This window comes from Onychostruthus taczanowskii, unplaced genomic scaffold (assembly GCF_017590055.1).
Source record: "Onychostruthus taczanowskii isolate IOZ18803 unplaced genomic scaffold, ASM1759005v1 scaffold61, whole genome shotgun sequence".
Lineage (NCBI taxonomy): Eukaryota > Metazoa > Chordata > Aves > Passeriformes > Passeridae > Onychostruthus > Onychostruthus taczanowskii.
Window position 1 is genome coordinate 748010 of NW_024503790.1, and position 12675 is coordinate 760684.

Sequence of the window (12675 nt, forward strand, 5' to 3'; positions counted from 1 at the left end):
TGGGGGGCGGGAGGGGCAGAGGACGGGCTGGGGGATGGGCGGTGACAGGAGGGGGGACACGGAGGTGGGGGGGGTGACACGGATGCAGGAGGGGTTGGATGCAGGCAGGGATGTGGGATGAAGGATGGGGGTGGGATGTGGGGTTGGGATGCAGGCAAAGATTTGGGATGCAGGGTTGGGATGCAAGCAGGGATGTGGGCTGCAGAATAAGGAGCAGGATACAGGCAGGGATGCGGGTCCAGGATGAGATTGGGATGCAGGCAGGAATGTGGGATGCGGGCAGGAATGTGGGATGCAGGGTTGGGATCAGGGATGTGGGATACAGGACAGGGAGCAGGATCCAGACAGGGATGTGGGATACACAATAGGCTGGGATGCAGGAGGGGCTGGGATGCAGGATAAGGAGCAGGATGCAGGCAGGGATGTGGGATAAGGATCCTGGAGCAGGGATCACAGGGATCCACAGGGATCCACAGGGACCCACTTGGAGCAGCGCTTCCCCCCTGCCCCCTCTTCCCTTGGCAATTCCCGTCTCCCTGAACCCCCGGATCCAGCCTGGAATGATCCCAGGCTCCCCAAAATCCCATCCTGGCTGGGACCCCAATCCCTCCAGGGCCCTGCCCCACAGCTTTTCCTGGTTTCCCTTCACTCTCAGACTTCGGGAAGATGCCAGGATTCCTTGGGAGAGGGATTGGGATGCCTGGGGCTTCCTGAGGGCAGAAGAGCTGGAGATCCACAACTCTTCCTGTACAAAAATCCACATTTTTATCCCTTATTCCCACTTCCAGGTGCTCTCCCTGTCTTCCCAAATCCTTTCCTTCCAGCCTTCCACCCTCACCCATTCCCAAAATCCCAGGGGAACGCTCCCTGGTTTCCAGCTGGACAAAGACAATTCCATGGGAAAACCCCCCAAAACTCTCAGAATCCTCTTTTGGTGCTAAAATTTGGGGAAAAACACTGGGACAAAAGTTTTCCCTGGGGTGGGGATGGGAACCTCTCAGAATCCTCTTTTTGTGCTAAAATTTGGGTAAAAAACACCGGGACAAAAGTTTTCCCTGGGGTGGGGATGGGAAACAGCTGGAATTCCAGCCCAGTTACAATGAGGGAAAAATTCTTGGATTGGGCCTTCCCATGGCAATGGATTTGGGCATTTTTTGGCTCCTGGTGGTTCCTGTCAGAGAGGTTTTTTGGGAATCAAGTCCCAGCATTTTGGATCATACTGTTGTTAGTGATTGGGCTGGAATTCCAGCTGTTCAAATCCCCCTGAAAGCCAATTCCCTGGAAAATCTCTCAATTTTCCCTCCCAGGATCCACTTTTGGGGCTCTGCTTAGGAAAAGACACCAGGACAAAATTTTGGATTCACCCACCCCTCAATGCCTGGAAATCTGGGATAAAACCAAATACAATCTCAAATTCCCAAGTTCAGATCCTTCATTTTCTCCCTCATGAGGAGCTTTCCATGAAAAACGGAATGACCAGGAGTCAAAAATCCATCACCATGGGATGGCCCAGTCCAGAATGTTTTCCCTCGGCTTCCAGAGCCCAAAGTCTGGCTCTTCCTGTACATTTTTCCATGGAAAAAGGCAACATTCCCACCATTCTGCTCTTCCAGCATTCCTGCTTTCCTCAGCCAGGGCTGTTTCCAGGGCTGGAACATTCCTTTGGATGGGAGCCACTCCCGGATGAGGCAGGTGGAGATTTTCCAGAAGCTGGGAATTGCTTCCCAAAGATCTGACAGCTCCTATACTTCCTTGGAAAACAAAAATAAACCAGGATTTTAAAAATTCTCCCAATTCCACAGCTTCCCAATGGGAATTTCAGCCCCTTTCAGCAAAACCTCGTCCTGGAGCCAAGCCCATGATCCGGTGGGAGAGGATAAAGGGAATAACCTGGAATATTGGGAGTTGGATTCATTTTCTGGAGGCAAAGCTTCCTTGGCAGCCTCCAGATTCCACAGGGAATTCCCAGGAGCAGCTCCCGGCCCATCAGGCGGCTCCCAGGACATCGGAGCGGACAGGGAACCCTGGAAATCGCGGGATGCGAATCCCGCCGTGTCCGGATCACTCCCATTTCCCCTGGCTTTTATTCCCCGGGAATCCAGCGGCTGGTGAGAGCTTCCTTGGAATGCCCTGAGGAATTTCCAGCTTGGGAAGGGAGGGAACGAGTGGGAAACACTGCTCCTGCCTCATCCAAATGATTATTCCCAGTTTTTTCCATAAATACGGATTTTCCTGCATTCCCTCCCAAAGCTGGATCCCTTCACTCCCTAAAAAAATCAGTCCCTATTTTCAGATGGAGCTGGAGCCCTCCTGTCCTCTCCTCCATAAATACGGATTTTCCTGCGTTCCCTCCCAAAGTTGGATCCTTTCACTCCCTAAAAAAAATCAGTCCCTATTTTCAGATGGAGCTGGAGCCCTCCTGTCCTCTCCAGATTCCCAAGGAAAACCAGGCCCAAGCCTCATTCCAGGTGTCTCTTGGGAACAGCCGGAATCTGGGGCAGCACATTCCGGGTGAGGCTCTCGGAAATGGGAAATCGGGCCAAAAAAATCTCAAGAGGGGAAAATTTTGCAGTTTTTTCCCTGACCTTCCCAGAACAAATCCAGGGGCTAAATGCCAAATTAGAGAAGAAAATCCCAAATTTAGCAAGAATGTCTCATATTTTTGGGGAGAAAGTCCCAAATTTTGGGAAGAAAGTCCAAAATTTAAGGAAAAAGGCCCAAATTTAAGGAAAAAGGCCCAAATTTAAGGAAAAAGGCCCAAATTTAAGGAAAAAGGCCCAAATTTAAGGAAAAAGGCCCAAATTTAAGGAAAAAGTCCTAGATTGAAAGACAAGGGGTAAAGTCCCAAATTTGGGGAAGAAAGTCCAAAATTTTGGGAAGAAAGTCCCAAATTTAAGGAAAAAGTCCCAAATTTAAGGTAAAAGTCCTAGATCGAAAGACAAAGTCCCAAATTCAGGGGTAAAGTCCCAAATTTGGAATAACCAGGAATTTATTCCTGAGCATCATCCTGGGGAACAAATCCCATGGAGGAAGTTTTGATGGAACATCACCTCGGAAAAATTCCAGGAATTTTGGAGCAGGAAATCCCTCCTGGAATGGGGTTTGGAGAGGAGGAGCAAACAAAAAACAGGAGGAATGGGATAAAAAACTCCCTGGTGAAAATATCCGGAAAGGGCACTGGGAAAATCCAAGAGTGGGAGCAAGGAAAGGCCGGGAATATCTGGTCACCAGCTCAACCACTGGAAAAATCCAAGATGGAAAAGACTGGGGAATAAGGAGGGGAAAGAAGGGAAAACTCAAGGCTCTCAAAGAATTTGGAATTTTTACTGGAATTTCTGTGGAATTGAGGGGATGAAGGATAAACCTGGGTTCCCTGTGAATTCCCGTGGGATTTTTTGGGATTGATCCGGTTCTCTAGTGGAGACGCCTGGGAAAAAAAAGGGGGAATATTCCCAATTCCACACAAGGCCTGGTGAAGGGTGAGGAGTTGGAGCTGAGCCACAAAATTCCTGCCTGGATGAGGGAAGTGGATTTGGGATTTCAGCCAGATTTGGGGTTTGATCTCACGATTTGGGGAGAGAGGAATAATTGGAATTTATCTTGGAGGGACCCCAGAAGCCAGATGGGAATGGGGCTGGTTTTTCAGAAAGAAGGGCCAGAAGTGCTGGTTTGGGAATAAAACAGAATCAGTGCCTGGAAGTGGAATTTTTGGGATAGAGGGGAACATGGGAGATCCTAAGCCTGCTTCTGCAGCGCTGGTAGTTGGCAGATCCTAAAAATTCCCAAAAATTCCCCAAATTTAAAAAAAAACCAAAAACCTTAAAATCCTCTTTCCATGCTCAGAGCCACTTCCAACAGGGAATTTTCCACTGGAAATCCCAAAAAAAACCCTGGCTGCAGCTCCAGCCAACAGGAAAAACCCCTCAGAGCATTTTCCAGTGCCAAATCTCACCCATGGAATGCTTTCCCAGCCCGACGGACACAGGGACAGAGGGAAAACCCCTTAGAAAAGTGGGAACAGTTCTACACAGGCCTGAGGCTGCTCCCCAAAATAATTGGGATTTTAGGAAATTTTAAGATATTTCTGACAATTTTTTGGAGCATTCCTGGCTTTGCACAGGTCCCTCCTTCCTGCTGCTTGTTTTTCCCAGTTCCTCATGGAATTTTTTCCCTGTAGGTGATGCGAGGTCCTCGAGCCTGGCCCCACTGCCATCTCATCCCAGAGATTTCCAGGATTTTTTCTGGATGTCCACCCCAATCCTTCCCTTCCTGAGGCCTCTCGGGTCCTCTTTGTTTCCAGTGCTGGAGCTTTCAGGAGCCCATCCCAGGTTTATCCTGGATATTTCCATAGGTAATAGGAAAATGCATTAATTTTTCTTGGAAAATCGCTCATCAAGGGGAATTTCCTTGGGAATTCAGAGATTCTTTCCTTGGGAATTTGGAGGGCTGGGACATCCCCAAACTGGGAATCCCACTGGGAGCTTTTCCAGCTCCACCTCCGTCCCCAAACCTTGGGAAGAACCAAGTCTGGGAAGGCTCAGCAGGACCAGTGGGATGGGAGAGGTCCCTGGAGCCTCCGGGAACGCAGCAGGAGTGGATCCAGTGGGATTCCCACACCTGGAACCGGGATGAGTGGCTTTTCCAAACATTTCCCACCCCAAAGGCTCGGGAGCAAACAGAGCCAGGGCTGTGCAAGCAGAGACGCCATGGGATGGATCCCGGGATATTGACACTCCTGCAAAAACAATCCTGCATTCCTGGCACAGCTCATCCCTGATTCCCAAATTCCCATCCATCCTGCATTCCCAGCTGGCACCACCAGCACGGCTCATCCCTGATTCCCAAATTCTGCCCCATCCCACATTCCCGGCTTGTCTTCCCATTGGGGAATTCCTGCTGCATCCATATCCTAGAGGGATCGCTCTGCTTCCTTTGGGAATTCCTGACACATCCATAGCCCAGGAGGATCACTCCGCTTCCTCTGGGAATTCCATACCCTGGAGGGATCACTCTGCTTCCTTTGGGAATTCCTCCCAGCAGGAGGTGTCAGTGCCACTGCTGCTCTGGAATTTGGGAATCGCTGTCAACTCCTGCCCTGATCCTCCCATCCTGGTGCCTTCCCATCTTCCATCTTCCCATCTTCCCGTTTCCCAATTTCCATCTTCCCATTTTCTCATTTCCCATCTTCCCATCCTCCCGTATTTCCGTCTTCCCATCACTGCTGGAGCAGCCGGCGCAGGAGCTGGGATAGGAACCATCCATGTGGAAGTGTCAACGTTCCAGCAGGATGAATCCTGCTCCCATCTCCAGGAGAATCCCGGCGCCTCCTTCTCCATGAACTCCATGGAAAGCAGCCTTTGGATCCCAGCACGGGATCCTTGGAGCTGGAAAATTCCACCTGGATTTTCCCATTCTGGTGCCTCCCATGGGAGCTGGGATGGTTGGGCTTCTCCAGGCTGAGGGGGAAGCAGGAATAAGGCAGGAAAACCAGGATCCTGAATCCCGCCGGTTTTCCCTTCCATCTCTTCCCGCTCCTCCCATCCCTGCTCCAACTCTCGGCACCAGGAGCGGGATGAGCTGGGGATTGCAGATCCCAGGGAAGGAATTTAATAAATATGGAAATGGCTGCTCCTCGGGCAGGAGAGGGACAGGAATGAGGGATTGAATCCATCCAAACACCTGGAAAGAGGTGGAGAAAGCAGGGCTGGGAAAAACAGGGAAAAGGGATCTGAGGGAGACAGGGAAGGTTTCCTTGGAAAACGAATCCAAACCACTGCACAAAGGGAAAATACCTTAATCCAGAAAAGAGATCCCAAATTCAGAAAATTCCAAAATCCACAAAATAGATCCAAAACACAGAAAATATATCCCAAATCTGGAAAATATATTCCCAGTCCACAAAATACATCCCAAACTCAGAAAATAAATCCCAAATCCGGAAAATAGAGATCCCAAATCCACAAAATAAGGTCACATTCCAGCCTTTTACCAAGTAAAGCTTCCCCCAGGGATTTTCCCAGCATTTCTGCTCCTCCTCCAGGGCCTCCTGCTTCTTCACCTTTCCCCTATCCCACATTTCCCAGGTTGCAAATTCCCAAGCTCCAGAAAATCCGACCTCAGCCGTGGCCCTTTGGAGAGGAGTTTTTGCAGGACAAGGAGCTTTGGGAACATTTCCCCCATGGGATAAATCACAATTTTCCCTCCTGGGCAGCCAGGAAAATTCCTTGGGAATTTCCCTGCAGCCAACAATTTCCCAGCTTTCCCTGCAGCCAACATTCCAAAGAATTCCTGGAATGTGCCACCACCACCAACCCCATGTGGCATTGGCAAATCCCATGGGCAAATTCCATGGGTGGTTCTTGGATCCAGGCACTCCACATCCCACGGGATTGTCTTTTCCAAGAGATGGGAAGGAGCTGAGGAGATCCTGAATTTCCCATGATCCAAACCTGGGAAACACCCAGGAGCTCCAAAAGGATGGAAAAGAGGGGAGGAAGAGGAGGACTTTCCATTTTTAGGTGGAAAATCACCTGGAATTTCCAACTTTGGAGCTTCACCGGAGGACAGGACTCGCCTTGGATGGGTTTTAGGAGGAATTTCTCCATCCTGGGAATGTTCAGCTGTTGGGAAGCTCCAGAGTCGTTATCTCCACACAATTTAATTAAAGTCTGGCGTTAATGACACAATGGCCACTAATTAATTAAATTAATTTAATTATTTTAATTAATTTTAAATTAATTTAATTAATTCTCACTCCTGCACAGGAGATTTGAGGGGGTGTGGGGATTGTTTTGTTGGGAAGCAAAATTGAATTCCAGCCCCGGAAGCATGAGTGGGTCCTCGAGAAGCAAAGGGATTTGGGAATGCGTGGGGAGCATCCAGGACTGGGAAATGGGAATGTTTCTGGGAATATTGACTGGGAACCAGGAAAACTGGCTGGAAATATTGACTGGGAACTGGGAATGTTGACTGGGAACGGGGAATATTGGCTGGGAATTCGGAATATTGGCTGGGAACTGGGAATATTTCTGGGAAAATTACCTGGGTACTGGGAATATTTCTGGGAACCGGGCAAATTGACTAGGAATATTGACTGGAAATATTGACTGGGAACTGGGAATATTGGCTGGGACCTGGGAATATTGACTGGGAACCAGGAAAATTGACTGGAAATATTGGCTTGGAACTGGGAATATTGACTGGAATTATTGACTGGGAACTGGGAATATTGACTTGGAAATTGAAATATTGGCTGGGAATTGGGAATATTGGCTGGAAACTGGGAATACTGGCTGGGAACCAGAAATGTTGGTGGGACAAAGCAGCACCAGGCAGGGACAAGAAATGGGGACATCTCCAGCTGGTTCCATTCCCACCTGGTCATGGAAAGATGGGAACAGGCTGTGACGAGTCCGGAATTTTCAGGATGGGTTGGAAAGGACCTGGAAGCTGATCCCATTCCAATCCACTTCCCATGATCCAGGCTGCTCCAAGCCCCATCCAGCCTGGCCTTGGGCATTTCCAGGGATCCAGGGGCAGCCACAGCTGCTCTGGAATTCCATCCCAGGGCCTGGCTACCCTTCCAGGGAAGGACTTATCCCAATTATCCCGCCTAACCCAACACACGGAGTCCTGGAATGATTTGGGTTGGAAAAAATCTATCCCAGCGTGCTCCAAGCCCTGTCCCGGGACACTCCAGGGATGGAGCAGCCTCAGATTCCCTGGATAAATTGTGCCAAGGTTATTCCTACAGCATCAAGCAGGAAATTTGGGATGAGGCAGAACTTTGGGATACAAACAATTCCAGCTGTTCCAATCGTGGCACAAAATCCAGGGATGGAGTTTGCCAACAGAAGATGAAACTCCTTGGAATGACACTGAAATCCACCTTTCCTCCCAAAATAACTTCCCACGCCGCAGCCCAGCTCCGAGCTGTCACTTCTTTGGGAAAAATCCCTCTCCGCCTCAATCCGGCTTTTCAAGCGGAATTATTCCCGCTCAGAGCCGCCGCGGCTCCGAAGGCTCCACCGCGATTTCAGCTCCACGCTTCCACCTCGTCAGCAGAGCAGGGATTTGGGAATTCTGCTTTCCCTCCCTCCCTCCTGCCCAGCTTTCAGCTGCTGGGAGATTTCCCGGCTTTCAGCCTCAGCTTCCCTGGAATTTGGAGATAACAAGGCCCAAATTCCTTTGGTCTCTTGAATTCTGGCACCCCTGGTTCTGCTGCTCCTCCTAAATCCACGTGGGGGGAATTAAACATGGAATTTTCTCATCCGTGGACGGAGTCTAGAAGTTTTCCAGGGGTCCAGTGAAGTTCTGCGGCTTTGAGAAAACGCCCGGAATTTTTGGGTCCGTTTCTACACATTCCCCCCTAGATATCCAAATAAATCCCCACATTCCAAAGGGTTTCTTGTGGGAAATCTCCAGAAGATCCCATTTTCCCACAAGGAAACCAGACTTGGGAAATCTGGGGATGGTTACTTTGTGGAGATGTCGGAAACTCCCGGCAATTCCAGCTGCTCCAAGCCCAGAATTGCCATCCCAGGATCCCGGGCATCCCTAAAAATCCAGGTTTGTCCCAGCTGATGGATGAGGAGTCCTCGCTTGAAGGCTTCAAATATCCATGAAATATCCCAAAGTTTGGGGGACTGGGGGAAGATCCTGCAGGATGCTTTTCCCAGTGGCACGAACTTGACTGGGAATGTTGCAAAGACATCCCGGAGAATTTGCACCCATAATTCTCCTCCTCCTCCTCCTCCTCCTCCTCAGCCATCTGCTCCCCTGGAATGGCTCCTGCTCCTCAGGGAGAAGTTTTCCAAGGTTGGAAGGAGCTGGAAAAGCTGGGATGGGAGCAGGAAGAGCCCTGGGAAGGGTTGACAAGGAAGGGACGGAGCCATCCCAACAGCCTTTGCCACAGGGATTGTCCCAGACTGGACATGGAGAAAAGGCAGAGGAAAAAATGAGGGAAAAAGGAGGGGAAAATGAGGTAAAAAAGGAGGGAAAAAAAGGAAAAAAGGAGCAAGAAAAAAGGAGTGGGGAAAAAGGAGTGGGGAAAAAAGGAGGGAAGAAAGAACAAAAAAAAAAAGAGGAAAAAGTAGGGAAGAAAGATGAAAAAAGTGGGGAAAGGGGGAAGAAAAGGAGGAAAAAGGAACAGGAAAAAGGAGGAGAAAAAAAAGGAAGAAAATGAAAAAAGAGAGGGAGAAAATAAGGAATATGCTCATTGCACATTCCAGGGGTTTTTTCAAACTATGGGAAGCTCCATAAGAAATTGAAATCCTCAGGAAGAAATTCAAATAACAAGATAAAAAATCCCAATGGGAGTGGCTAAGTGGGAGCTTCCTCAGGGCTGGAAGCAGAGCCATCCAAAATCCATCCCTCTGAGGCCTCCAGAGCTTTCCTTTTCCTCCGGAGCTTTGGGAATTCAGGAGAAGGGAGCTGGGGGTGGCTGAGCCAATCCCTCGTGCTCTGAGTCATTCCCAGCCGGATTTAGGCGCTCTCCCACACGCGTTCCGGGTGTCCCGGCCCACCTGGAAGTGCTGACTCAGGATGACTCCTGGTCCCACACGGCCAATTCCAGGTCATCGGGAACAGCCCGGATTCCCTGGAAAAGTGGGGGTCCAAGGATGCTGCAGTCCCTTCTGGCTGCACCCCCCACCAGCCCAACCCCAAATTCCCAGGAACACAAATCCCATTGTCCTCCCAGCACAACTTCACTGCTTTGCTCTTGCAAAATCCCAAAAAAACCCAGATTCCCAGGAACACAAATCCCATCATCTTTCCAGCACAACTTCACTGCTTTGCTCTTGTAAAATCCCAAAAAAACCCCAGAATTCCAAGAAACATGAATCCCATTTTTATACCAGCACACATTCACTGCTTTGCTCTTGCAAAATCCCAAAAAAACCCAGATTCCCAGGAACACAAATCCCATCATCTTTCCAGCACAACTTCACCGCTTTGCTCTTGTAAAATCCCAAAAAACCCCAGAATTCCAAGAAACATGAATCCCATTTTTATACCAGCACACATTCACTGCTTTGCTCTTGCAAAATCCCAAAAAAACCCAGAATCCCAGGAACACAAATCCCATTGTCCTCCCAGCATAACTTTGTTGCTTTGCTCCTACAAATCAAAAAAACTCCCAAAATTCCCAGGAATACAAATCCCATCATCCTTCCAGCACAACTTCAGTGCTTTGCTCCTGCAAAATCCCAAAAATACCCCCAAAATTCTGAGAAACACGAATCCCATTGTTATACCAGCACAAACTCACTGCTTTGCTTCTGCAAAATCCCAAAACTCCCCAAATTCCCTGGAACACAAATCCCGTTGCCCCCCAGCACAAGTGTTGATGATTTGCTCCTGCAAAATCCCAAAAAAACCCCAAATTCCCACCAAAATCTCTCCTGGCTGCTCCCAAAGCTGCATCCCTGGCAGAGGAATCCTGCAGGATTTTCCCACCACTTCCCAACTCCGACCTTTTCTTTCCCAACATCATCATTGCCTTTCCAATTCCAGCTTCGTTCCCTCATTCCCATCTTTCCCAGCCCATTCCCAACTCCCTGGGGGGTGCAATCCCCTCACCCCAATTAAATCCAGATTGCATCGGGATCCCAAAATCCTGGAACCCTGAGGTTTTTCCTTCAGATCACTCCAAGTTTCCACAGCTCCACTCGCTCTGGAAATGTTTCCATACAAAATTTGGGAATCCCAGCTCCTCCTGCTGCTTTGTTGCCTTCCTTTCCCAGAATCCTTGACGTGGCACCAGCACAACTTCCAAGTTCCTGCAAAATTCCCAAAGTCCCCAAATTCCCAGGAGCACTGTAGAATCCCGTTGTCCCCCAAACACAACTTCACTGCTTTGCTCCTGCAAAATTCCAAAAGTCCCCAAATTCCCAGGAAGAGAAATCCTGTCATCCTCCCGGCACAATTTTTGATGCTTGCTTCTGCAAATCAAAGAAAACACTCCCAAATTTCCAGGAACACAAATCCCGTTGTCATCCCAGCACAACTTCACTTCTTTCCTCCTGCAAACCCCCAAAAACCCCTGAATTCACACCAAAACCTCTCCTCTCCTGCTTTTCCAGCAGTTCCTTCCTTCAGCTTGGCCGGGAACAGATCCAACGGGATCATCCCACACCGGGAAAACCAACCTGACCCCACAGCAGGCCTGGAATCGGCAGAAATTCCCCCAAATCCCGCTCACCACATTCCAGCTGCTCCCTGCATTCCCAGGAGCTTCCCACTCCCACTGCAACTCCCTGGCACCAGTGGGTGCAGCTGTTCCCACCTCCCCAAAAAACCCTGGAATTATGTAATCCACAAACCACAGCTTTTCTCCAGCCCCCTGGAAATCAAAAAGAAAAAAAGGTGTAAAATATTCCCAGCGCGAGGCAGTGACGGAAAAATCCACCCCCAGCTCCTGTTCCCTCCTTCAGCTGGAAGAAGTCCTGCTGGGAATTCTCACCCCTGGATTGGGAAAGGAGCAGCTCCCAAAATTCTGGGGGATCAGCAGGAGCTGCTGCTCTACTTCCCAAAGAGAGGAACTCTTCCCGATCCCAAAAATCCATGGGGGGAGGTAAGGGGAGGTTTCCCTAAAAATCCTTTTTTTTTTGCTGCTGGCACATCTGAGGCTGCATTTTTCCTGGGAAAAGGGAGATCAAGAAAGGGGAAAGGGGGAAAAAGGAAAAAAGTGGGAAAAGGGGAAAAGGAGGGTGTGCTGGTTTTGCATTGGAGGTACCAACAAAAGTAAATTTTTCTGAGAGGAAAAAAAAGTGGGGGGAAAGGAGAAAAAGGGCAAAAAGGGGGGGAAAGGAAAAAGGGGGGGGGGGAAGACAAAAAAAGGGAAAAAAGGGGGAGAAAGGAAAAAGGGGGAGGAAGACAAAAAAAGGGAAAAAATGGGAAAAAGGAAAAAAGCTGAGGAAAAAGGGGAAAATCTCCATCCACGAGCCCAGATCAATAGGCAATGGAAAATTCCCAGCGAAGGCAGAAAATCCAGGCTGGAAAGGGGAGAAGATGCTTCAGTTTCCCCCAAAAATCTACATGGGAGGAGAAAAAACAGGGGAAAAAAACCCTGGAAATATTCCAACCCTCATTCCCGAAGGACATCCCGCTGAAGTGGGATGGGGAAGGGCTGGGAGATCAAAGCTGGATCCAAGATGGAAGCCCAGGAAGGGCCTGAGCAGACAGCAAAGCCCCAATTCCAGGCATTTGTCTTTGCCCCAGGTCATTCCAGAGAAGAAAATGGGATTTCCATGGAATTGAACCAAAACTGGCTCGGATGTGACACAAATCGACTTCCCGGGAATTTCTCCCGTTCCGGGATGAGCAGATGAACTCCCATAAGAACTCCTCAAATCCAGGAATTTATTCCAGCAGTTTCCCACCTTCTCCATCCTCAGAACTGGCTGGGATATGGAAACCAGGGCTTGGGAATGGCTGGAAAAATCCCGGATTTAATCCTGACTTCAAGATAATGAAGGTGGGATCCAGCGAGACCCCACCCATTGCCATCCTCCAGAATTCCGTAAATCATCCATCATTCCCTCAACGCTTGGGATGGGATCCGATGGGACCATGAGCCTTGACTGGCACCACGACTTCAAGATGATGAAGGTGGGATCCAGTGGGACACCACCCCTTTGCCATCCTCCAGAATTCCATAAATCATCCATCATT